Source organism: Hyperolius riggenbachi, chromosome 12, assembly GCF_040937935.1.
Source record: "Hyperolius riggenbachi isolate aHypRig1 chromosome 12, aHypRig1.pri, whole genome shotgun sequence".
Classification (NCBI taxonomy): Eukaryota; Metazoa; Chordata; class Amphibia; order Anura; family Hyperoliidae; genus Hyperolius; species Hyperolius riggenbachi.
In genome coordinates, this window is record NC_090657.1 from 24,989,777 (window position 1) to 25,016,637 (window position 26,861).

The window sequence follows — 26,861 nt, forward strand, 5'->3', positions numbered from 1 at the left end:
CACATGGATATGTTTTGATTTAAACCATTCCATTGTTGCCCTGGCTTTATGTTTAGGGTCATTGTGCTGCTGAAAGGTGAACCTCCGGCCCAGTCTCAAGTCTTTTGCAGACTCCAAGAGGTTTTCTTCCAAGTTTGCCCTGTATTTGGCTCCATCCATTTTCCCATCAACTCTGACCAGCTTCCCTGTCCCTGCTGAAGAGACACACCCCCTGAGCATGATGCTGCCACCACCACCATATTGGACAGCGGGGATGGTGTGTTCAGAGTGATGTGCAGTGTTAGTTTTCCGCCACATATAGCGTTTTACATTTTGGCCAAAAAGTTCCATTTTGGTCTCATCTGACCAGAGCACCTTCTTCCACATGGTTGCTGTGTCCCCCACATGGCTTGTGGCAAACTGCAAACGGGACCTCTTATGCTTTCTGTTAACAATGCCTTTCTTCTTGCCACTCTTCCATAAAGGCCAACTTTGTACAGTGCGTGACTAATAGTTGTCCCATGGACAGAGTCTCCCACCTGAGCTGTAGATCTCTGCAGCTCGTCCAGAGTCACCATGGGCCTCTTGACTGCATTTCTGATCAGCGCTCTCCTTGTTCGGCCTGAGAGTTTAGGTGGATGGCCTTGTCTTGGTAGGTTTACAGTTGTGCCATACTCCTGTTCAAGGCTTTGGAAATCTTTTTGTAGCCTAAAGCCCCATCTACATGATACGATTCTTTGTGCAATTCGATTACGATTCTATTTGCGATACGGTTAAATCTGACTTGTCCGATCGGGATTCGATTCAATTCGATTTGCCATTGTTTTGCAATGGCGAATCGAATCCCGATCGGACATGTCAGATTTAATTGGATCGTAAATAGAATCGTAATCGAATCGCACAAAGAATCGTATCGTGTAGATTGGGCTTTAGCCTGCTTTAAATTTCTCAATAACTTGATCCCTGGCCTGTCTTGTGTGTTCTTTGGACTTCACGGTGTTGTTGCTCCCAATATTCTCTTAGACAACCTCTGAGGCCCTCACAGAGCAGCTGTATTTGTAGTGACATTAGATTACACACAGGTGCACTCTATTTAGTCATTAGCACTCATCAGGCAATGTCTATAGGCAACTGACTGCACTCAGATCAAAGGGGGCTGAATAATTATGCACACACCACTTTGCAGTTTTTTATTTGTAAAAAAAAAATGTTTGGAATCCTGTATGATTTTCGTTCCACTTCTCACATGTACACCACTTTGTGTTGGTCTTTCATGTGGAATTCCAATAAAATTGATTCATGTTTGTGGCAGTAATATGACAAAATGTGGAAAACTTCAAGGGGGCTGAATACTTTTGCAAGCCACTGTACATGGTGAATGTCTGCTTAAAGGGGAACTGAAGTAAGAGGTATACGGAGGCTGCCATATTTATTTCCTTTTAATCAATACCAGTTGCCTTGCAGCCCTGCTGATTCCCTGCCTCTAATACTATTAGCCATAGCCCCTGAACAAGCATGCAGCAGATCAGGTGTTTCAGACTTTAAAATCAGATCAGACAAGGCTAGCTGCATGCTTGTTTCTGGTGTAATTCAGATAATACTGCAGAGAAATAGACCAGCAGGGCTGCCAGGCAACTGGTATTGATTAAAAGGAAATAAATGTGGCCGCCTCCGTATACCTCTTACTTCAGTTCCCCTTAAAGAGTAAAGAGTAAATGTGATAATGAAAAAAACATTGTGTATACATTTTTCTTAGATGGCAGGTAACACACTGTGTGTCAAACAATACAGGCCTGGGGTTACTGCCTTGCATGAAATTGCCTCCAAAGGTGTTCGTGGCTGGAAGGCTGAACTGGCCAATGCTGAAGCGTACGCTGTCAAGCCGGCCTTAGACCTGAGTGATCGCTCAGGGTGTCATTACACACCTGCTGTAAGTAGCAGTGAAATTGCGGTGTGTGTTATACGCACAATATTACCCCTGCTTAGTGAGTATGTCCCAGTGTGCTTATTTGTTGCGCATTTGAGTTTGACGGTATTGTTTTATGACCCAGTGTGAGGGCCAAGCTTCTGAGGGGGCACCAAAGTCAAGTTTCGCTCAAGGTGTTGTGAAACTTAAAGGGAACCTTAACTTAGAGGGATATGGATGTTTCCTTTTTAACAATACCAGTGTCTTGGCAGTCCTACTGATCTCTTTGGCTGCAGTAGTGGCTGAATCACATACCTGCAACAAGCATGCAGGTAATCCAGTCTGACTTCAGTCAGAGCACCTGATCTGTATATTCTTTGAGGGGCTGTGTCTAAAAGTATTAGAGACACAAGATCAGCAGGAGAGTCAGGGAACTGGTATTATTTTAAAAGGAAAAATCAATATCCTTCTCAGTTTAGGTTCCCTTTAAAGCGACGGACACACGTGATAACCGCCATCTTAAATAGCCGATAAGTGTTTCAGCCACTGATTGTTGTGTGCATGCAGAAGAAAAGACAACGAGGCACTGTAAATGCACAAAGGGTACTTTTACTCAACGGTGATCACACATCGGGTGAGCGGTGGGGGTGACAGAGGCCTGACAGCCGTTTCGCTTACAACTAAGCTTCCTCAGAGGCCAATAAAGAGTACATCAGAACCCAAGTGTGTAAGGATTTAATTAGGTCTCTCTTACCGCAAAGTTGCGGCTGACGCCGTCCGCTCGTGCTGGCTGCGGCTTCCGGCGCAGAAGCTCCGCCCCCCGGAAGTGACGTAGATGCTGCTCTAACCAATTGGTGAGCAGCGTGTCTCCCTGCTCATACGCATCGTCATCTTCCTTATGGGGATGTCATCGCGCGCCTGCCCATTGGTCAGCGATGGCGGCGGGTTGCCATAGTGATCATTGACCCTATCAAAACACACAGGGGGACACAGCTGTCTGTCATGAATAACATAGTGAAGTTAGAAACTTTAAAACTACATATAGAAAAAGAACACTCGTGCAATAAATGGACATAGAGAGGTAGTTGACCATTAATACTTAGAAAGAAAGCAATGCAGCTCATTCCTTTCGTTTAGCCCTAGTTGGCCACACGCTTTTGTCTCATAAATCAATCTGGCTTCATGTTGCAGCAAATTCATGACAGACGGCTGTGTCCCTCTGTGTGTTTTGATAGGGTCAATGATCACTATGGCAACCCGCCGCCATCGCTGACCAATGGGCAGGCGCGCGATGACATCCCCATAAGGAAATTGACAACGCGTATGAGCGGGGAGACCCGTTGCTCACCAATTGGTTAGAGCGGCGTCTACGTCACTTCCGGGGGGGAAGCCGCGGCCAGCACGAGCGGACGGCATCAGCCGCAACTTTGCGGTAAGGGAGACCTATTTAAAACCTTACACACTTGGGTTCTGATGTACTCTACATTGGCCTCTGAGGAAGCTTAGTTGTAAGCGAAACGGCTGTCAGGCCTCTGTCACCCCCACCGCTAACCCGATGTGTGATCACCGTTGAGTAAAGGTACACTTTGTGCATTTACAGTGCCTCGTTGTCTTTTCTTCTGCATGCATACAAGATTGTCCATAAGAGAGCTCGTATGTGCTGGGCCTACTCCGTTGTCTTGCCAATCTCTCCCTTTTTGCCCACATCTAGTGCCAGTTTCTACTCTTCATTTTTGTGCACCGATTGTTGTGTACAGCGACCGCTGATAGTTATTGCTTGGGCATCATTAAAGATCCATCCTGACAGATCCTTCACCTCCTTAGCAGTAACCACAAGCTACACTCTGGGGTGGAAAAATGCAGCTCACAGTGGTAACTCCGAGCTACACTCGTGGTAGCTGCCGGGAGGTCAATGCAGAGCATTGCGCACAGCGGGCGTTCTCACCTCCCGGGCGATCCAGACACTGGTGGCCATTCCTCTTCTCCGAGGCTCTGCTTCCGGTACGACTGTTGACTGTCACCATAACGACAGCCGGCAATCTCACTATAGGGTTACAGTGCCATCTGGAGGACTGAGGGAGAACTGCTGCGCTGGATCCCAGGGAGGTGCATAAGTGCAGGGGCTTCGCCAGGCTTTTTCGTGGTATGATTTATGGGTCTAAAAGCACATGAAAAAATGGTACCACTTTTAGACCCTAAAATCAGGAAGGAATCATACCGCCAGGGAGGTTAATGACCCCCGATGCCCAAGCATTGACCATTCGCAATGCTTTTTACAAGTTTCGCTGACTGATTAACCACTTGAGGACCCACCCTTTACCCCCCCTTAAGGACCAGCGCTGGTTTGATTGATCTGTGCTGGGTGGGCTCTGCAGCCCCCAGCACAGATCAGGGTGCAGGCAGGGAGATCAGATTGCCCCCCTTTTTTCCCCCCTATGGGGATGATGTGCTGGGGGGGTCTGATCTCTCCTGCCTGCTGTGGGTGGCGGGGGGGGGCACCTCAAAGCCCCCCTCCGCGGCGAAATTCCCCCCTCCCTCTCCTACCTGCTGCCTCCCCCGGTGATCGGGGCTGCACAGGACGGCTATCCGTCCTGTGCAGCCAGTGACAGGACGTCCCCTGTCACATGGCGGCGATCCCCGGCCGCTGATTGGCCGAGGATCGCCGATCTGCCTTACGGCGCTGCTGCGCAGCAGCGCCGTACAAATGTAAACAAAGCGGATTATTTCCGCTTGTGTTTACATCTAGCCTGCGAGCCGCCATCGGCGGCCCGCAGGCTTTTCACGGAGCCCCCCGCCGTGATTTGACAGGAAGCAGCCGCTCGTACGAGCGGCTGCTTCCTGATTAATTAGGCTGCAGCTGGCGACGCAATACTGCGTCGCTGGTCCTGCAGCTGCCACTTTGCCGACGCACGTTATGAGTGTGCGGTCGGCAAGTGGTTAAAGCTGCTTCGTCGTCCGCCGATCGTTGTCCCTCTGCCCCCCTCCATAGCAACAGAACACATCGCTAGACTTAAGGCTGTGTCTGTACAGCATCGTTCCACAAATTGCCGCCCAAGGGATCATGTCTCTATCCCGGACGGGCGACAATTCTAGTGTGTGTACTTGGCTTAGGGCCAGGCCTGCTCCTGTACGAAAGAGCCAATTAGCAATCAGTCCTCTCAATGGGCCAGTGGCTCTAAAACTGCACTTCCAAAGAGTCTATTTGGTGGGCCAGACAGCAGCCATTATGTCAACATGCAGAACAAATGACAAGTACACTTTTTTCACACATTATCTGTATTGTAATGCGTTCTGAAGAAGGAGTGGGGCCGTGTAGGCAGTACAGAGATGGGCATGGAAAGTTGTTGAAAGCCTTGTTTTCTACAGGGATATATATATAAAAAAAATAGGAACATCAGTTTTCATTTATCTGGAATAAAGGCACAAAATATCAAGCAAAATGAGATAATTGTAGAGTAGAGCTGATCAACACAGTGTAAATTATATGCAGCTTGAAATTGGGCCAATTCTAATCATCAGGAAGTACAATTGATTCACTCAGTTCCAAGCTCCTTACAATATACCATATTATCACAATCTTAAAGAGACTCTGTAATTTAAAAAAAAAGGGCCCCTGGGGAGATGGGGGGGTACGTATCTCGGGAGGGGGAAGCATCTGGATCCTATCGAGGCTTCCCCGTCGTCCTCCGTCCCATGGTGGTCTCGCTGGGACCCTCCAAAGCCACAGCCGACAATTTGTCTCGCTGGGACCCTCCAAAGCCACAGCCGACAATTTGTCTCGCTGGGACGCTCCAAAGCCACAGCCGACAATTTGTCTCGCTGGGACGCTCCAAAGCCACAGCCGACAATTTGTCTCGCTGGGACGCTCCAAAGCCACAGCCGACAATTTGTCTCGCTGGGACCCTCCAAAGCCACAGCCGACAATTTGTCTCGCTGGGACCCTCCAAAGCCACAGCCGACAATTTGTCTTGCTGGGACCCTCCAAAGCCACAGCTGACAATTTGTCAGGCTGTGGCGCAGGCGCAGTAAGTAACGTCTGCAATATTTACCTTCCCGGCTCCAGCACAGGAGCAGTAGCGGCTCTCAGCTCAGGATCAGGTGGAAATAGCCAAATCCCAGTTGGGTCCACTTTACTGCACAGGTGCAAGTCGCCTGCGCCGTAGAATGAACCTGACTGGGATCAGCCATTTCCGCCTGATCCCGAGCCGCTACTTAAAGGGGCAGTATTGCAAAAATAGTCCTTTTTACTTCATTACATATAAGTTATGTACAAGTGGAGTAATACTTTTAAACACCAAGGATCACTCCCGGGAGAGGAGAAAAGGACAGCGCTCCACAGTAATATAAGTATAAATATATAAATTTGCACCAATGTCACCAATTATTGTATTGGGGATCCGCAGACTTCAACCGAGTACACACTGCTTCTTAAAAGGCAGTATTGCACTATCACCTGCTTTTTTACAGGGAAATCCTAGGCTCCTATTGGGGAGGCAGGATTGTGATCGCAACTTCGTTTGGTGGACTGGAATACTTTTAAACACGTTTAGTAGCTAAACAAATGTAATTAGTACACTGGCATTACCTATTTGAAGCAAGGGAGCCACGTCAGAAGAAACATTTACTGACGCCGATTTAGACAATACCATTATGCTGTAGGAGGCAGCTAAATCAGCTGTTTGGGGTGGCATTATATTTCCCCCTTGAGACGTTAGAAATAGGATCCTCCACCTTGGGAACTGCACGACCTTGTAACTGCACTCTCGTGCAGTTCCCCCAGCTCATGTGAGCCGCGTGACGTCACCGCACTTCACAGATCCTAATGCTGCCTGCAGAGGCCCCTTCACCGCAGCTGGCAAGGACACGGACACCTATTGCTGTCGGTTGCTGTGGTTACCAGCTTTCAGCTCTGCGCAGCATTGTGGCAGCAGCACGGAGCAGCCAGGAGTTGTAGCTGTGTCTTGCTAGCATCTAACATTACGATTAAAATTGTTGTTTTATTCACGAGGCAAGCATTCTTAGAAGGAAAGAGTTACATTTTTACTGCTTTCCTTCTAAGAATGCTTGCCTCGTGAATAAAACAACAACTTTAATCGTAAAGTTAGATGCTAGCAGGACACAGCTACAACTCCTGGCTGCTCCGTGCTGCTGCCACAATGCTGCGCAGAGCTGAAAGCTAGTAACCACAGCAACGGACAGCAATAGGTGTCCGTGTCCTTGCCAGCAGCGGTGAAGGGGCCTTGGCAGACAGCATTAGGATCTGTGAAGTGCGGTGACGTCACGCAGCTCACATGAGCTGGGGGAACTGCACGAGAGTGCAGTTACAAGGTGGAGGATCCTATTTCTAACGTCTCAAGGGGGAAATATAATGCCACCCCAAACAGCTGATTTAGCTGCCTCCTACAGCATAATGGTATTGTCTAAATCGGCGTCAGTAAATGTTTCTTCTGACGTGGCTCCCTTGCTTAAAATAGGTAATGCCAGTGTACTAATTACATTTGTTCAGCCACTAAACGTGTTTAAAGTATTACTCCACTTGTACATAACTTATATGTAATGAAGTAAAAAGGACTATTTTCGCAATACTGCCCCTTTAATTGGAGTGTTTTTCAGGCTCTACAGTGTATGCCTACATTAGACACAGTTACTGCTAATCTTAACCTTTCATGTACATATACCAATGTAGACAGGAAAAATGACTAACTATCACTAATGTTGAGTGCCAAACAGCAATTCAGAACTCATTGATTGCAAAGTGCTAACATGGCAGATTAAACGCTCTACTTTGGGCCCTAAGTGTCTTATGGGTGCACTGCTATAGAGCCGAATGGTAGCACCTGTAACCCCGCGTGTTATTTGTCAGAAAACTGGTACCCGCTCAGTATGTGTATCCAGATGACCTCTAACACCTCCCCCCCTCCCCCAAAGGGAAAAAAAAAACATGGTGTGATTAGGTTGGTAACACATGAGAACACTTAATTTGCACTATGAGATCAGGCCATTCGCACTTTGCATAGAGTGAATGTCCTGTTCTATAAACCTAGTGCAAATGGTTTGGTTTGTTCACATAGTGTGAATGGTCTGATCTCATCATGAACCTTTTGCGAGCAGGCCTGATCTCATGAACCTGGTATCAAACCTAGTGAGAATAGGCCATTCACACTAGGTTGACAAGATCAGGCCTAGGGTGAAGGACCTGATCTCATCATAAACGTAGTGTGAATGGTCAGTTTGCATAGAGTGAGTGACCCGATTCATCATGAACCTATTGTAAACAACTTCATTGCATACACCTAGTGATCACATAAACCTAGTGTAAATAGGCTGTTTGCATAGTGTGAACTACCTAATCTGTTAAACCTAGTGTGTGTGGCACCTGTTCACATAGTGTAAATGTCTGATTTCATGAACGTTGTGCGAGCTGCCTGTTATTCTGAACCTAGTATGAGTGGCCTGATCGCATGAACCTAGTGTGAGCGGCCTGATCGCATGAACCTAGTGTGAGCGGCCTGATCGCATGAACCTAGTGTGAGCGGCCTGATCGCATGAACCTAGTGTGAGCGGCCTGATCGCATGAACCTAGTGTGAGCGGCCTGATCGCATGAACCTAGTGTGAGCGGCCTGATCGCATGAACCTAGTGTGAGCGGCCTGATCGCATGAACCTAGTGTGAGCGGCCTGATCGCATGAACCTAGTGTGAGCGGCCTGATCGCATGAACCTAGTGTGAGCGGCCTGATCGCATGAACCTAGTGTGAGCGGCCTGATCGCATGAACCTAGTGTGAGCGGCCTGATCGCATGAACCTAGTGTGAGCGGCCTGATCGCATGAACCTAGTGTGAGCGGCCTGATCGCATGAACCTAGTGTGAGCGGCCTGATTGCATGAACCTAGTGTGAGCGGCCTGATTGCATGAACCTAGTGTGAGCGGCCTGATTGCATGAACCTAGTGTGAGCGGCCTGATTGCATGAACCTAGTGTGAGCGGCCTGATTGCATGAACCTAGTGTGAGCGGCCTGATTGCATGAATCTAGTGTGAATGGACTGATCGCATGAATCTAGTGTGAGCGGCCTGATTGCATGAATCTAGTGTGAGCGGCCTGATTGCATGAATCTAGTGTGAGCGGCCTGATCGCATGAATCTAGTGTGAGCGGCCTGATCGCATGAATCTAGTGTGAATGGACTGATCGCATGAACATAGAGTGAGCTTCCTATTTTCAGTGTGAACGGCCTGATCTCATGAACATAGAGCGAGCTGCCTGTACGCATAAGGCAAAACACCTGATCTAAAGCCCGTTCATGATGAGACCAGGCCATTCACACATGAGATCAGGCCATTCACACTAGGTTCATGATGAGATTGGGCCGTTCACACTAGGTTCATGATGAGATCGGGCCGTTCACACATGATGAGATCACACTACGTTTATGATGAGATTGGGCCGTTCACACTACGTTTATGATGAGATCGGGCCGTTCACACGTTTATGACGAGATCGGGCCATTCACACTAGGTTTATGATGAGATTGGGCCTTTCACACATGAGATCGGGCCATACACATTAGGTTCATGAGATTGGGCCGTTCACATTAGATTCATGATGAGATCAGGCCGTTCACACATGATGAGATCAGGCCGTTCACACATGATGAGATCAGGCCGTTTACACATGATGAGATCAGGCCGTTCACACATGATGAGATCAGGCCGTTCACACATGAGATCAGGCCATTCACACTAGGTTCATGATGAGATCGGACCGTTCACACTAGGTATATGATGAGATCGGGCCGTTCACAGTAGATTCATGATGAGATCGGCCGTTCACACTAGGTTCATAATGAGATCGGGCCTTTCACACATTAGACTGGGCTGTTCACACTAGGTTCATGATGAGATCGGGCCGTTCACACATGATGAGATCGGGCCGTTCACACATGATGAGATCGGGCCGTTCACACATGATGAGATCGGGCCGTTCACACATGATGAGATCGGGCCGTTCACACATGATGAGATCGGGCCGTTCACACATGATGAGATCGGGCCGTTCACACATGATGAGATCGGGCCGTTCACACATGATGAGATCGGGCCGTTCACACATGATGAGATCGGGCCGTTCACACATGATGAGATCGGGCCGTTCACACATGATGAGATCGGGCCGTTCACACATGATGAGATCGGGCCGTTCACACATGATGAGATCGGGCCGTTCACACTAGGTTCATGATGAGATCGGGCCGTTCACACTAGGTTCATGATGAGATCGGGCCGTTCACACTAGGTTCATGATGAGATCGGGCCGTTCACACTAGGTTCATGATGAGATTGGGCCGTTCACACTAGGTTCATGATGAGATCGGGCCGTTCACACTAGGTTCATGATGAGATCGGGCCGTTCACACTAGGTTCATGATGAGATTGGGCCGTTCACACTAGGTTCATGATGAGATTGGGCCGTTCACACTAGGTTCATGATGAGATTGGGCCGTTCACACTAGGTTCATGATGAGATTGGGCCGTTCACACTAGGTTCATGATGAGATTGGGCCGTTCTCACTAGGTTCATGATGAGATCGGGCCGTTCACACATGATGAGATCGGGCCGTTCACACATGACGAGATCGGGCCGTTCACACTAGTTTCATGATGAGATCAGGCCTTTCACACATGAGATCAGGCCTTTCACACATGATGAGATCAGGCCGTTCACACTAGGTATATGATGAGATCAGGCCGTTCACAGTAGGTTCACGATGAGATCAGGCCGTTCACAGTAGGTTCACGATGAGATCAGGCCGTTCACACTAGGTTCACGATGAGATCAGGCCGTTCACACTAGGTTCACGATGAGATCAGGCCGTTCACACTAGGTTCACAATGAGATCAGACTGTTCACACTAGGTTGATGTGCACACATGATGAGATTAGGCCGTTCACACTAGGTATATGATGAGATTAGACCGTTCACACTAGGTATATGATGAGATTAGACCGTTCACACTAGGTATATGATGAGATTAGACCGTTCACACTAGGTATATGATGAGATTAGACCGTTCACACTAGGTATATGATGAGATTAGACCGTTCACACTAGGTATATGATGAGATTAGACCGTTCACACTAGGTATATGATGAGATCGGGCCGTTCACACTAGGTTCATGATGAGATCGGGCCGTTCACACTAGGTTCATGATGAGATCGGGTCGTTCACACTAGGTTCATGATGAGATCGGGCCGTTCACACATGACGAGATCGGGCCATTCACACATGACGAGATCGGGCCGTTCACACATGACGAGATCGGGCCGTTCACACATGACGAGATCGGGCCGTTCACACATGACGAGATCGGGCCGTTCACACTAGGTTTATGATCAGATTGGGCCGTTCACACTAGGTTTATGATCAGATTGGGCCGTTCACACTAGGTTTATGATCAGATTGGGCCGTTCACACTAGGTTCATGATGAGATCGGGCCGTTCACACATGACGAGATCGGGCCGTTCACACATGACGAGATCGGGCCGTTCACACATGACGAGATCGGGCCGTTCACACATGACGAGATCGGGCCGTTCACACTAGGTTCATGACGAGATCGGGCCGTTCACACTAGGTTCATGACGAGATCGGGCCGTTCACACTAGGTTCATGACGAGATCGGGCCGTTCACACTAGGTTCATGACGAGATCGGGCCGTTCACACTAGGTTCATGACGAGATCGGGCCGTTCACACTAGGTTCATGATGAGATCGGGCCGTTCACACTAGTTTCATGATGAGATCGGGCCTTTCACACATGATGAGATCGGGCCTTTCACACATGATGAGATCGGGCCTTTCACACATGATGAGATCGGGCCTTTCACACATGACGAGATCGGGCCTTTCACACATGACGAGATCGGGCCGTTCACACTAGGTTCACGATGAGATCAGGCCGTTCACACTAGGTTCACGATGAGATCAGGCCGTTCACAGTAGGTTCACGATGAGATCAGGCCGTTCACAGTAGGTTCACGATGAGATCAGGCCGTTCACAGTAGGTTCACGATGAGATCAGGCCGTTCACAGTAGGTTCACAATGAGATCAGGCTGTTCACACTAAGTTCACGATGAGATCAGGCTGTTCACACTAAGTTCACGATGAGATCAGGCTGTTCACACTAAGTTCACAATGAGATCAGACTTTTCACACTAGGTTGATGTGCACACATGATGAGATTAGGCCGTTCACACTAGGTATATGATGAGATTAGACCGTTCACACTAGGTTTATGATGAGATTAGACCGTTCACACTAGGTATATGATGAGATTAGACCGTTCACACTAGGTTCATGATGAGATTGGGCCGTTCACGCTAGGTTCATGATGAGATTGGGCTGTTCACACTAGGTTCATGATGAGATTGGGCCGTTCACACTAGGTTCATGATGAGATCGGGTCGTTCACACTAGGTTCATGATGAGATCGGGCCGTTCACACATGACGAGATCGGGCCGTTCACACATGACGAGATCGGGCCGTTCACACATGACGAGATCGGGCCGTTCACACTAGGTATATGATGAGATTAGACCGTTCACACTAGGTTCATGATGAGATTGGGCCGTTCACGCTAGGTTCATGATGAGATTGGGCCGTTCACGCTAGGTTCATGATGAGATTGGGCCGTTCACGCTAGGTTCATGATGAGATTGGGCCGTTCACACTAGGTTCATGATGAGATCGGGCCGTTCACACATGACGAGATCGGGCCGTTCACACATGACGAGATCGGGCCGTTCACACATGACGAGATCGGGCCGTTCACACATGACGAGATCGGGCCGTTCACACATGACGAGATCGGGCCGTTCACACTAGGTTTATGATCAGATTGGGCCGTTCACACTAGGTTTATGATCAGATTGGGCCGTTCACACTAGGTTTATGATCAGATTGGGCCGTTCACACTAGGTTCATGATGAGATCGGGCCGTTCACACATGACGAGATCGGGCCGTTCACACATGACGAGATCGGGCCGTTCACACTAGGTTCACGATGAGATCAGGCCGTTCACACTAGGTTCACGATGAGATCAGGCCGTTCACACTAGGTTCACAATGAGATCAGACTGTTCACACTAGGTTGATGTGCACACATGATGAGATTAGGCCGTTCACACTAGGTATATGATGAGATTAGACCGTTCACACTAGGTATATGATGAGATTAGACCGTTCACACTAGGTATATGATGAGATTAGACCGTTCACACTAGGTATATGATGAGATTAGACCGTTCACACTAGGTATATGATGAGATTAGACCGTTCACACTAGGTATATGATGAGATTAGACCGTTCACACTAGGTATATGATGAGATCGGGCCGTTCACACTAGGTTCATGATGAGATCGGGCCGTTCACACTAGGTTCATGATGAGATCGGGTCGTTCACACTAGGTTCATGATGAGATCGGGCCGTTCACACATGACGAGATCGGGCCATTCACACATGACGAGATCGGGCCGTTCACACATGACGAGATCGGGCCGTTCACACATGACGAGATCGGGCCGTTCACACATGACGAGATCGGGCCGTTCACACTAGGTTTATGATCAGATTGGGCCGTTCACACTAGGTTTATGATCAGATTGGGCCGTTCACACTAGGTTTATGATCAGATTGGGCCGTTCACACTAGGTTCATGATGAGATCGGGCCGTTCACACATGACGAGATCGGGCCGTTCACACATGACGAGATCGGGCCGTTCACACATGACGAGATCGGGCCGTTCACACATGACGAGATCGGGCCGTTCACACTAGGTTCATGACGAGATCGGGCCGTTCACACTAGGTTCATGACGAGATCGGGCCGTTCACACTAGGTTCATGACGAGATCGGGCCGTTCACACTAGGTTCATGACGAGATCGGGCCGTTCACACTAGGTTCATGACGAGATCGGGCCGTTCACACTAGGTTCATGATGAGATCGGGCCGTTCACACTAGTTTCATGATGAGATCGGGCCTTTCACACATGATGAGATCGGGCCTTTCACACATGATGAGATCGGGCCTTTCACACATGATGAGATCGGGCCTTTCACACATGACGAGATCGGGCCTTTCACACATGACGAGATCGGGCCGTTCACACTAGGTTCACGATGAGATCAGGCCGTTCACACTAGGTTCACGATGAGATCAGGCCGTTCACAGTAGGTTCACGATGAGATCAGGCCGTTCACAGTAGGTTCACGATGAGATCAGGCCGTTCACAGTAGGTTCACGATGAGATCAGGCCGTTCACAGTAGGTTCACAATGAGATCAGGCTGTTCACACTAAGTTCACGATGAGATCAGGCTGTTCACACTAAGTTCACGATGAGATCAGGCTGTTCACACTAAGTTCACAATGAGATCAGACTTTTCACACTAGGTTGATGTGCACACATGATGAGATTAGGCCGTTCACACTAGGTATATGATGAGATTAGACCGTTCACACTAGGTTTATGATGAGATTAGACCGTTCACACTAGGTATATGATGAGATTAGACCGTTCACACTAGGTTCATGATGAGATTGGGCCGTTCACGCTAGGTTCATGATGAGATTGGGCTGTTCACACTAGGTTCATGATGAGATTGGGCCGTTCACACTAGGTTCATGATGAGATCGGGTCGTTCACACTAGGTTCATGATGAGATCGGGCCGTTCACACATGACGAGATCGGGCCGTTCACACATGACGAGATCGGGCCGTTCACACATGACGAGATCGGGCCGTTCACACTAGGTATATGATGAGATTAGACCGTTCACACTAGGTTCATGATGAGATTGGGCCGTTCACGCTAGGTTCATGATGAGATTGGGCCGTTCACGCTAGGTTCATGATGAGATTGGGCCGTTCACGCTAGGTTCATGATGAGATTGGGCCGTTCACGCTAGGTTCATGATGAGATCAGGCCGTTCACACTAGGTTCACGATGAGATCAGGCCGTTCACACTAGGTTCACAATGAGATCAGACTGTTCACACTAGGTTGATGTGCACACATGATGAGATTAGGCCGTTCACACTAGGTATATGATGAAATTAGACCGTTCACACTAGGTATATGATGAGATTAGACCGTTCACACTAGGTATATGATGAGATTAGACCGTTCACACTAGGTATATGATGAGATTAGACCGTTCACACTAGGTATATGATGAGATCGGGCCGTTCACACTAGGTTCATGAGATCGGGCCGTTCACACTAGGTTCATGATGAGATTGGGCCGTTCACACTAGGTTCATGATGAGATTGGGCCATTCACACTAGGTTCATGATGAGATCAGGCCGTTCACGCAGGATGAGATCAGGCCGTTCACGCAGGATGAGATCAGGCCGTTCACGCAGGATGAGATCAGGCCGTTCACACTAGGTTCATGATGAGATCAGACCGTTCACACTAGGTATATGATGAGATCAGGCCGTTCACACTAGGTTCACTATGAGATCAGACCGTTCACACTACATTGATGATGAGATTGGGCCATTCACACTAGGTTGATGATGACATCAGGCCTTTCACACATGAGATCAGGCCGTTCACACTAGGTTCATGATGAGATTGGGCCACTCATACTAGGTTCATGAGATCGGGCCGTTCACAACATGAGATCGGGCCGTTCACACTAGGTTCATGATGAGATCGGGCCGTTCACAGTAGATTCATGATGAGATCGGGCCGTTGACACTAGGTTCATGATGAGATCAGGCCTTTTGCATTATGCAAATTTCACTAGGCTTATGAGATTAGTCCATTCACACTAGGTTTATGAGATTAGTCCATTCACACTATGTGAACTGTTCATTCTCATAGGTTAAAGAGGCCTGATCTCATAAACCTAGTGTGAAAGGCCAGTTTGCTTAGTGCAAAAGGCCGGATTTCATAAACCTAGTGAACTGCCTGGTATTGTGTAAAAGGCTTGACCTCTTACAATGTAAGAACTAGCCATTCACACAAGGTTTATACGCCCTGTTCTAGTGCAAAAGGCCTGATGTCATACCTAGTAAACTGCCTTTTCTTATAGTGTGAACAGCCTCCTCTCAAAAGCCTAGGGTGAATGGGCAGTTTACATAGTGCAAATGGCCTGCTTTCCTAAACCTAGTGCGAACGGCCCTTTTGCTCTATGAAAACTGGTTGTTCACACTAGATTTATGAGAGCAGGCTTCACATTAGGTTTATGAAATCAGACCATTCAAAAACTGTTCAGGCGATCAGGTTGTTCTCATACAAATAGTGACCTGCCTGTTATATTGAGAACAGCCTGATCGCCTGAACATTATGAATGGCCTGATTTCATAAACCTAATTTGAGGCCTGCTCTTATAAATCTAGTGTGAACAGCTAGTTTGCATAGTGCAAAAGGCCCATCACACTAGGTTTAGGAGAACAGGTCTGTCGTGCTATGCAAAATGGCCTTTCACACTATGAGAATGGACAGTTTGCATAGTGGAAAAGGCCTGTTCTCAGTGTGAATGACCCATTACCATAGTGTGAAAGTCCTGATCACATATGCCTACTGAACTGCCAGTTCTCATAGTGAGAAAGGCCTGATATCCTGAACCTATTGTGTATGGCCTGTTTTCATAGTGTGAAAGATTTAATCTCCTAAGCCTAGTGTGAACAGGCCTTTCACGCTATGAGAACAGGCTTTTTGCACTATGCGAACTGGCCTTTCACATTAGGTTTAGGAGTTCAGTCCTCATAAAGTTTATGTGAACAGGCCTTTTGCACTATGCAAACTGGCCATTCACACAAGACTTATAAGCTCAAGCCTTTGATACTATGAGAACATGCAGTTCACGAAGATTATGAGATCAGGCCTTACACTATGAGAATGGACAGTTTGCATAGTGAAAAAGGCCTGATCTCATAAACCTTGTGTGAATGGCCAGTTTGCATAGTACAAAAGGCCTGTTCTCATAGAACTATTGTGAACAGCCTGTTTGAATACTGTAAATGGCCCGATCTCATGAAACTAGTGTGAGCGGCCAACTCACATAGTGCAAAAGGCCTAACCTCACTATAACAGGCAGTTCATTATTTGTATCAGGTCAGGCCTTTTGCACTATGTGAATTGGCCACTCACACTAGCTTCATGAGATCGGGCCATTTACAAAATTCAAACAGGCTATTCACAATAGTTCTATGAGAACAGGCCTTTTGTACTATGCAAACTGGCTGTTCACAGTAGGTTTATGAGATCAAGCCTTTTTCACTATGCAAACTGTCCATTCTCATAGTGTAAGGCCTGATCTCATAATCTTAGTGAACTGCATGTTCTCATAGTATCAAAGGCCTGAGCTTATAAGCCTTGTGTGAATGGCCAGTTTGTATAGTGCAAAAGGCCTGTTCTCATAAACATGAGGACTGAACTCATAAACCTAGTGTGAACAGCCAGTTCGCATAGTGCAAAAAGCCTGTTCTCAAACCTAGTGAACTGCCTGCTTTCATAGGTTTATGAGATTAAACCTTTCACACTATGAAAACAGGCCATACACAATAGGTTCAGGATATCGGCCTTTCCCACTATGAGAACAGACAGTTCACTAGGCTTATGTGATCAGGCCTTTCAACACTATGGTAATGGGCCATTTACACTGAGAACAGGCGTTTTTCACTTTTGCAAACGGTCCTTTCTCATGGGCCTCGATTCATAAAAGTGCTGTCGGGAAGGTAACGTCGAGCGGGGAAACACCGCTGTCAGTATTTCCGCCTTCAGGGTGGTAATTCATAAAAATTTTGCTAGTTGTGACAGGCGTGCGGAGATATTCCACTGTAGGCAGGCGTTAGGCTGTCGGGAGACATGCGGAAACAGGAGAAGCAGGCGGAATCCCTCCGTGCGGTGTTCTCTCTGCAGCTGCTTGGGAGGTCTGTCCCATTCACTGCAATGTATTCCGCACGCTTCTCGCCACATCAGAGGTAGCGGTAATATCCGTCCGCATACCGTTACCTCTAATCTTTATGAATTGACTACTTGTTACTTTTGCTATGATAATCACTGCGCAAGGCAGTGATTTATCACTCTGCTCGCGAAAGTCGGCTTTTCATGCGGAAAAAGCCTTTATGAATACAGATTTTGCTGTGTGGTCGGTAAAGTGAGCAGTTTTCAGCATTTCCGAATGCGGGAATGTTTTATGAATCGAGGCCATAGTGTGAAAGGCCTGATCTCAAAACCAGTGTGAACGGCCAGTTTGCATAGTGCGACAGGGCTAATGTCATAAACCTAGTGAACTGCCTGTTCTCATAGTGTGAAAGGTCTGATTTCATAAACCTTGTGTGGACGGCCAGTTTACATAGTGCAAAACTGTCCATCTGCATGAGGTTTATGAAATCAGGCCTTTCATGCTAGAACAGGCAGTTCACTAGGTTTTAAGATGCGTACACACGCACTACTATAGAGGACGACGGGTCCATCAGACCCTCCCGCTGGGCAGTCGTTCTCCCGACAGTAGTGCATGTGTACAGTGTGTCGGAAAGACTGTACACACGCATTACTGTCGGGAGAACACCCGCTCAGTGGGAGGGTCTGACGGACCCGTCGTTCTGTACGCACCTTAAGACATCAGGCCTGTCGCACTATGCAAACTGGCCGTTCATACTGGTTTTTGAGATAAGGCCTTTCACACTATGAGAACTGACTGCATAATGAAAAAGGCCTGTTCTCTGTGTGAATGGCCTGATCACATATGCCTATCATAAACCCATTGTGAAAGGTCTGATCACATATGCCTAGTGAACTGTCTGTGCTCATAGTGAGAAAAGCCTGATATCCTGAACTCATTGTGTATGGCCTGTTCTCATAGTGTGAAAGGCTTAATCTCATATGCTTAAGTGTGAACAGCCAGTTTGCATAGTGCAAAAGGCCTGTTCTCATAAATCTAGTGTGAATAGGCAATGAGATTAGGCCGTTCACACTGAGAAAAAGCAAGTTCACTAGGTTTATCAGTCTGGCTTTTTGCATTATGTGAACTGGCCATTTATACTAGGTTTATGAGATCAAGCCATTCTTGCTACGCAAACAGACCACTCGCACAGGGTTCACGGGACCATGCCGTTTACACTAGGTTTAGGAGATCTGGCCATTCACACTATGAGAACAGGCTAAGCAGGGTGCATAGTGTAAACAGCCTGATCTCTGCATGAATGGCCAGTTTGCATAGTTCAAAAGGCCTAATTTCATGAACCTAGTGTGAATGGCCTTTTAGCATACTATAAATGGCTTGATCTCATAACCATAATGTGAATAGCCAGTTTGCATAGTGCAGTAGGCCAGTTCTCAGTGTGAATGGCCTAATCTCAACCCTTGAGTGAACAGTCATACACACTAAGCAAATGACCTGATCTCTTAAATCTATTGTGACATGTATGTTCTCACTGTAACATGTTCACACAAGCGTGTGCCTGTGATCAGGCCCTTCACTCTATGAAAACAGGCTGTTCAGATTGGGTTCAGGAAATGTGGCCGTTCACACTAGGTTTATGAGAACAGGACATTTTTGCATAGTGTAAATGGCTTGTTCTTTTAGTGGTTTGTTGTCATATTGTGAACAGGCTATTCACATTAGGGTTTATAATTTTTTTATTTTTTTACCATATAATCAGGCTTTTTTTGTCCTGCTTCTTCATGTAGTTTTAGTGCTTTTTCTCCCTGAGGTGAGTTTCATAGGATATTTTTTCCCTGCATGACATTAGGCTGTTCACACTGCAGCTGAATACTCACCTCGCACCCCAGGAAAATAGATCTCAGCGACGTTCCAGGATAACGAGCAATCCCCGACGGCACACAATGGGCACAAACAAGCGGTCAAGCGATCTCAGGCTTATATATCCGATCCGCTGTGACGGTCGTTATCTTCACACTCCACTAAGTGTCTTTTGAGAAATCATGCGCCTGTACCTACATTGCAAGAGCGAGGAAACTGACTTGTAGGTCAAAAATATAATTGGGGAAAAATGTGCAGTGAGTACGGACCTTGAATTCAGCAGACAGTCTGTAAACCCAGTTTGAACCTTAAAGGGATACTGTAGGGGGGTCGGGGGAAAATGAGCTGAACTTACCCGGGGCTTCTAATGGTCCCCCGCAGACATCCTGTGCCCGTGCAGCCGCTCACCGATGCTCCGGCCCCGCCTCCGGTTCACTTCTGGAATTTCTGACTTTAAAGTCAGAAAACCACTGCGCCTGCGTTGCCGTGTCTTCGATCCCGCTGATGTCATCAAGAGCGCACAGCGCAGGCCCAGTATGGTCTGTGTCTGCGCAGAACACTCCAGGTGACATCAGCGGGAGTGAGGACACGGCAACGCAGGCGCAGTGGTTTTCTGACTTTAAAGTCAGAAATTCCAGAAGTGAACCATAGGCGGGGCCGGAGCATCGGTGAGTGGCTGCGCCAACACAGGATGTCTGCGGGGGACCATTAGAAGCCCTGGGTAAGTTCAGCTCATTTTCCCCCGACCCCCCTACAGTATCCCTTTAAAGAAAGTCTGAAGCGAGAATAAATCTCGCTTCAGAGCTCATAGTTAGCAGGGAGGGAGGTTGGGGGTGAAGGGACCCCCGTTTAGCAGCGGGATAGCGGCGTTTTACTATGAGCTCTGAAGCGATAATTATTCTCGCTTCAGTGTCTCTAAGGATCTGGTAAACCTAGTGTGAAGAAGTCTTTCACACTAGGTAAATTGGAAGCTCAATAATACCCAATGTGCACCAATGACTCCTCCTCCCCCCCCCCCCCCACTACCAACCACCATGCTAGGAAAGTAGCCAAATGATTTCCCTCCCATGCAGAGTGCCCAGCAGAGGGGTTAAGTGACTTGCTTCCCTGAGAACCACAAGGACGTACAAGACAGTCTTTCTCCTCTCAGGAGTTCTGTCTCTAGGGTGCAGCACCATAGAGAATGCCTTGGAGGAGGAAGATGAGTCATGTGCGTCCTTGTGGATCCTGGAGAGACGAGTGCTGAACTTCACCCCGCCACTGTGCCCGCTTTATGCGCAATTTTCTCCCCAGCTGCAACTTTGCCCTCCACCAGTGCCTCAAAACTGGCTTGCATGCCCTCAGAGTGGGTTCTGAATACCCTATCTGGCACAGGTTCACCATGACTGATCTATATTAAGGTGGCCACACACACACCATACAATTTTTATACAATCTGGCTAATCAATTACAAAGTGCTGTTATACTACATGGATGTTGGTAAGATTATATAAATTGTACTGTCAGTGCATGAACATTGTATGGTGTGTGGCCACCTTTATCCAGAGGAAATTTCTGTTGAAGATCTAGGAAAAAGAATATTGTACACCTAGCATCTTTGTGCCAAAATGGAATGATTGTATACAATCTGGTGATTAAGATGTACTTATGGAGGTCAGTTGTGGCACTTTTACATGTAGAATTGTATTGATGGAAATGTAGGCTTACAGTGACTGTGCAGATGTGTCAGTACAATGTAGTGGCACCGCAGTGCTGCATTTTCTAAGAATTGCAGATGCAAGGTCATTACAGTGAGAAAGGCATGGAATCTACCTAGCAGGAGATCCGCTGGCACATTCACTGTAACCCTAATATTCATACAGTGTAGGCAAAGCCATTGCTGGGCGGTGAGAAATAAAGTATTTTGGTTAAAGGATCACTATCACAAAAAACAAATGGAAAATGTAATAAACATTTCTTCACATTAACATTAAAAAAAAAGTTAGTTTGCAGATCCTAACAGATGAAAACCGATGCAATGTAAACCTAAGGCTCTTTTCACGTTGGCCTGTTAGAATGGATCTGTTCAGCTGAACAGACCACAAGTTTGGTCCTGCAGCAATTTTTTCTAGACCGCTGACCCCAGCGGAACGGAAACAAACGCTGGAGCCCTGCATTGGGGGCAATGAGAACATGGAATGTATTTTCACACTGGTGAAAAAGCAAACTGTTCTAGCCAGCAAAATTCACTTTGGAGGTAGGTGTGTGGGTGGGTGTGTGTGTGTGTGTGTGGGGGGGGGGGGGGATATGGGGAAATGGAACGGAAGCAGCAGAAGGCAAACGTTTGATCTGATTGACCGGTAATCAGATCTGTTTTGCCACTATTTGCCAGTGTGAACCAGGCCTAAAAATCACTTTCTTCCAATGTTGTTGTAAGACAGTTGGCAATAAAAAGCATATATACCAGACAGGATCATGCCGGTGTTAGTGGCAGTACGCTCACCCATCCCGGGCTGGCGTGTGTCCTCACAGGTCTGGTGGTTTAACTTCATGTGGTAGGTTTCCTCCTCCTGTCCTCTTCACGTCTGTATCATGTGACACAAGCCAAAATTCAAACACACGAGACACTGGAGCTCCAGTATTTGAACTTTAGCTTCTGTTACATGATGTAGAACAGTGGCTTGGGCCTGGCAGTAAATGTGCCAGCCAGACAGGTGAGAGTACTGCTGCTAGCCAGGGGGAGAGGAGAATGGGCGGGGAACTCCTTAAGCAGCAAGGCAGCCAGTGGCCCCACATATTAAATGGATTCAAAATTTGTGGGCAGCCAATAGATCCCTTACTGATCAGATGAATCTATCGATGGTGGATCTGGTGGCCATCTATAGGTGTATGGCCACCTTTATACTCTACCAGAATGTAAAAAGATGATTGCAAAGTTCAAACTATACCTGGGTAAATTATAACACAGACTTTAGATATCAGTAGCAGTGGGGTGGACCAGCAACCAATGGGGAGAGATGTGTGCTACAGCAGAGAAACCCTATAGCCCAGCAGGGTCTAATGTAGCAAGAACAAAAGTTCTGCAGCATCTCCGTGTATTTAAAGTACAACTGATGTGACAGGGATATGGAGGCTGACATTTATTTCTTTTTAGACAATACCAGTTGCCTGGCTATCGTGCTCATACTGTGCTTCTAATACTTTCAGCCATAGACCCTGAACAAGCATGCAGCATATCAAGTGTTTGACATTATTGTCAGATCCGAAAAGATTAGCTGCATGCTAGTTTCTTGTGTTATTCAGACACTACTGCAGCCATATAGATAGATCAGCAGGGCTGCCAGGCAACTGGTATTGTTTAACAGGAAATAAATATGGCAGCCTCTATTCTTCTCACTTCAGTTGTCTTTTAATAGCTGTTTATTGGGATAAACACCAGAGAGATTGCTGTACAGCATACTACTGTATAGCAATATCTCAATTTTTATCCCAATAAACAGCAATTAAATACATTAACATGGTGCTGTGGAACTTTGTTCTTACTAGACTTTAGATAGCAGCTGGTAACTCCAGCATATTAACAAATCAAATCAATGTTTTCTTCTTGTAATGTCAAATCCTTTTTTGTAGTTACCATATACATAGAAACTGTAGAATGCAATTTATATTAAGCAGTAAGTATATGGTAACTAGGGATGGTCAATGATATGCAAATTTTGAGTTGATACAGGATAATGCAAATTCAAATGTGTATGCAAACGTATCCCGCGTGAAAACAAACCAATTGCATTTTACCTTAGCATGATCTGATTTATTTTTAAGCTGCTCAACTCAAAATCATTTGCATCTTCCTGACCATCCCTTATGCTGCATACACACTTGAGATAAAAGTCTCTGGAAAAGGCAAGATCACAGACCAATTTTACTCTATTCCCTGTAGTATGAGAGCCATACTCTACACAGTCTATTCTATTGAGCTGAACTCCCCATCAGATAAAATCTTTGCAAGATGCTGCACACAAAGATTGCCCGTACACATTCAAAAGATCAGTATCTGCAAAAGATCTCTTCCTGCAATAGATCCGTTCCTGCAAAATGCATTCATAGTCTATGAGATCTGCAGATCATCATACACACCTTGTTTAACAGGCAATCATCTGCAGATCAGATCCACCAGGATAGATTTTCAGATCTGCAGATGATTGCCAGATATGCAGATGAAGTCTGTTAAACAAGGTGTGTATGATGATCTGCAGATCTCATAGACTATGAATGCATTTTGCAGGAATGGATCTATTGCAGGAAGAGATCTTTTGCAGATAATGATCTTTTGAATGTGTATGGGCAATCTTTGTGTGCAGCATCTTGCAAAGATTTTATCTGATGGGGAGTGCAGCTCCATAGAATAGACTGTGTAGAGTATGGCTCTCATACTACATGGAAGGGGGTAAAATTGGTCTGTGATCTTGCCTTTTCCAGAGACTTTTATCTCAAGTGTGTATGCAGCATAATGATCACTACAAAAATGGCCAAGGCAGAATTGTATACAAAACTGTATTGGCTGTATAGTGACACCTAGGAGATAAGAATGGGCTTTGAGTCCTATGGGAGAAAAGCACTTTACAAATGTTATTGTAGAATTTTCATATTCTCTGAAACAACAAGCATTTTACATTTGAAACTAACTAAGGCCTCATTTCCACAGACTGTTTATAGGCAGTGAAATGCCTCTAACTCTCACCACTGCTTACTGCTGCCTAGTAACTGCTCACTGCCTGATAACTGCTCGCTGAGCACACAGCTCAACAGTCCATGGAAAGGAGGACTAAAAGAAGGTGAAAAAGTACTATCAAAATTTTGTGTATTTTCTCTCACTGGTGGTTTCAAGGAAACCAGAGACCAGTTAATATAAAAAGTGTATACATACCTGGGGCTTCCTCCAGCCTCATGCGTATGGATCGCTGTCTTCAGCCTTCTCCAGTTCCGGGTCCTGTAACTTCGGCCAGTCTGTGCAAGAGAAGTGTGCCCTTTATGCATCTCCAGCAGCCGCAGGAGAAATATGTAGAGGGCGCACTTCTCTTGTGCAGACTGGCTGCAACTGGCTAAAGTTACGGGTACCGGAGCTGGAGAAGGCTGAGGACAGCAGCATGGAAGCGATCCGTGCGCATGGGGGCTGGAGGAGGCTCCAGGTATGTATAAATCTTTTACATTAACTGGTCTACAGTACACTAGAATAAGCATTTTATGAGAAGGTGGGAAAATATCACCTAGGAGAAAACTGGAGAAAGTAAATTGCATATGGGCCCCTGGTCTCTATTCCTGTCTTCCCAACACTTCTACCCTGGGCCTAATCACTATACCTCATTATTCCCAGCACTTTGCCCCTGGTCATTATAGCTTTGGCTTACCAAGTCACTAATTTATGATCTAAACTGCATCCACATTTTGTGCTGTTTGGAACTGGTCCGATCAGACTGACCTCCTCACAGTTCTGACTGGCCCAGGTCCGAGATGCAAGGAATGAAATTTGCGTGGAAGAAGACAGATTTCAACTCATTTCCCCAGCTCTACAGGTCACACAATAGTTCAGACTTCCCAATGCTTCTTCCCTAGTCAATGTGCTTCCCAGCAGGGGCATAGCAACAGGGGGTGCAGAGAGGTTGTGACTGCATTGGGGCCCTTGGGCTAGAGGGGCCCCAAGTGGTCCTCCCTCAACTGCATTATTAATTCTCTGTTGGTCCTGTGCTCATAATAATCACTTCTATAGATAATTTGGATAGTAGTAATCATTAACAAACTGTTCCCCACCCCCTTCTTGCACCTCTGACACTGTAGATGCCATTAACAGGTTTTGGTGAGCCATATCAATTGTTATGTATAGAGTGCTTGGGGGGCCCCCAATGTAAAACTTGCACTGAGGCCCACAGCTCCTTAGCTACCCCACTGCTTCCCAGTGTTACCGCAGCTTCTGCATGCTTCGCCCCAGGTTACTCTCTCAGTAGCTGCGGCTTCCCGGTGCTGCTATCCTGGCTTCTTTACCTCCACTCTTGGTAACGGTCAGTGCGTTTCCCCGTCACTATAGCTTGGTATTCCCAATAGCCAGTCACTGTAGTATTTCTGCGTTCATAACTGTCCCCCCTCACCGCTCCCCAGCAGACTGCATGTAACTTACACAGAGCAGCTCACCTCCTATACACACAAGCTGCTGATAGAGCGCTGAGTGACTCCCCGCCATTGGCGTGCAGCAGCTTCTCTCTGATCTCCTCTCATCACTTCCCTTTCCTCTCATCTAATTTCAACTGCGCCGCTCCCACCTGTGCTCTGGACGGTGAGCTGCAGAGAACAAATCACCTCACATAGCGGAGAGCCGGGCGGAGCATGCGCGAAGCATGGGCCCCGCCTCCCGGTAAGGAGCTCAGTCTGGCTGGGAGATGGCGGCGTTCAGTGAGCGTGTAGCTCAGGAGGTGCTGGGGATGTGTCCCGCTTATGTCCAAGGGGTGCTGCGGGGGGAGGAGGCGGTCAGGGGGAGTCTAGCTGCCTTTCGGTGGGATATGGAGGCTGCAGTATGGTAGCTGCGTGTTATTTACTGTCTCTAGGTGATAGCAGCAGCCCAGACTCTGCTCTATAGCTGCACTCTCACATGATTGACTATAGGCGTGGATACACCTTCGAGTAAAGTCGCCCATTGGGATCCCAATCCCCTTGGGCGACATTGCTGGGCTAAGCTGTGCAGATGCTAAGTCAGCTGACAACGCGTTCTGGGGGGGGGGGGGGGGGGGGGGTTGGGCTGATAGAGCAGTGCATGCGTGACTTCATGTGGCGGAAACGGAGGGATCAACCATTGCTCAGGTGAGTTGATCTGCCATCTGACTAGTGTACATGCTTTATTATCGGTTGAGGCAGTTGTTATTGGCCACCTCAGGCGACTTTAATGAAGTGTGTGTACAAGGCTTAGGCCCGGTTCACATTAGCGTTTTTCCGGATCGGAACCGGAACTTATACTGTACAAATGGAATGGATGTGAATGGATCCAATGTTCACCTATGGATCCATCCACATGCGTCCGTTGGTACGGATACGTTCCGGTCTATGGATCTAAAAAAAATGCTGCAGGACCTAATTTTCCGGACAAAATGATTGATCTGGACAAAAAAATACTGCAGCATTGGGGCAATGGGAAACGGAATGTTTCTTCACACTAGTGAAAAAATGGA

The 26,861-nt window shown here is 47.2% G+C and overlaps 1 long non-coding RNA gene across 2 annotated transcripts; it reads right to left on the reverse strand.

Annotated features, from left to right (window-relative positions):
- Positions 1 to 2,474: 2,474 nt before the first annotated feature.
- Positions 2,475 to 25,935, reverse strand: LOC137541654 (uncharacterized). Of its 2 annotated transcripts, none has more exons than XR_011025246.1 (3): positions 25,834 to 25,935; positions 19,686 to 19,862; positions 2,475 to 2,852 (listed from the first exon to the last, which is right to left on the reverse strand). It is a non-coding gene; the product is annotated as an uncharacterized lncRNA (long non-coding RNA). The 2 variants fall into 2 exon arrangements; XR_011025245.1 differs by lacking the exon at positions 2,475 to 2,852 and adding an exon at positions 5,144 to 5,245.
- Between the last annotated feature and the right edge of the window lie 926 nt (positions 25,936 to 26,861).